Source organism: Ailuropoda melanoleuca, chromosome 8, assembly GCF_002007445.2.
Source record: "Ailuropoda melanoleuca isolate Jingjing chromosome 8, ASM200744v2, whole genome shotgun sequence".
Classification (NCBI taxonomy): domain Eukaryota; kingdom Metazoa; phylum Chordata; class Mammalia; order Carnivora; family Ursidae; genus Ailuropoda; species Ailuropoda melanoleuca.
In genome coordinates this window covers 3,192,533-3,193,532 of record NC_048225.1, presented here as the reverse complement: position 1 = coordinate 3,193,532, position 1,000 = coordinate 3,192,533, and the positions used below count along the sequence as shown (strand labels likewise).

Here is a 1,000-nt window from a genome sequence, read left to right as displayed (position 1 = left end):
AATAAAAAAAAACAAAAAAAAAAAAAAAAAAAAGAAGAAGAAGAAAAGAAAAGAAAAGAAAAAAAAGAAAAAAGGAAAGGAGAGAGGTGTGGGTGGTTGGTTATGACTGCTCCCCTTCAGCAATCCATCGCGAGCTGCCAGATTTTTCCCGCAGTCTCCATAGCCCTGAGAGCGGTTTCCTGTCCGGCTGCAAATGTTGCACATGCAGAAGATGGTGGTGGCGCGTCTAGTGGCTGCTCGCGGGGACGAGACATGCGCCCTGTCCTCGCCTCCCTCGTGCCCGGCCCGCCGCTCGCCTTCGCGCACACACACAGACACTGCGCCGCGGCCGCCGCACGCGCGCCCGGCCCGCACGCCCGCACCCGCGCACCCCTCCCGGAGCGCAGCGCTGCCTCGGCGGCGCCCCTCGCCCCCAGCTCGCCTGGCTGTACCCCGCCGGCGCTCCCCGCGCGCCCCGCTTTCCCCACGCTCCGCCGCCGGGCTGAAGCCGGGCTTTACCTGCTCAACACTCGCCCCCTCCCTCCTCTCTTCTTCCCCGGCTCGCGGAGGGACCTACTCCGGGGATGGGCACCCCCTGCGCCCCTCTCTCCGCTTCTCCGCTGCACTTGGCAGGAAATTGGCCCCGCAGGCGGGGTGTACAAGACCGGATCAGGGGCTCAGGGAGTTAGTGGCTCCCCAGGCCCCCGGCCCCCTGCCGCATTCTTGCAGGCTCACGGGGAGGACCGGCTGCCTCCCTCCCCGACAGCCTTCGTCCTTCTCCCAGCCTCGCCCTCTTCTGCCACTGGGCTGCGCGCGGGGGACTCCGGTCCTCGCTGCAGCAAAGATTTCTCACCAGCAAAGGGCCCGGGAATCTGGAGAGCCTGAGACAGAAATGGATGAGGTGAAAGGGCCCAGGGAGGGAGAGGAGGAGACAAGAAGGCAAAGGGCAGCCTGGGCAGGTTTAAGAAGCTGGGACCAAGGAGGAAAGAATTGGAGGAGGGAAGCCTGAGGAAGAGACCCA

The 1,000-nt window shown here is 63.6% G+C and overlaps 1 protein-coding gene across 1 annotated transcript in view; it reads right to left on the bottom strand.

Annotated features, from left to right (window-relative positions):
* The window catches only part of GRIA4 (glutamate ionotropic receptor AMPA type subunit 4), a 368,862-nt gene extending 368,331 nt beyond the window's left edge, over nucleotides 1-531 (bottom strand). Inside the window, exon 1 of the mRNA XM_034665671.1 lies at nucleotides 499-531. The gene's annotated coding sequence lies outside the window, so the exon portion shown is untranslated. The remainder of the gene's footprint in view (nucleotides 1-498) is intronic.
* Nucleotides 532-1,000: the final 469 nt, after the last annotated feature.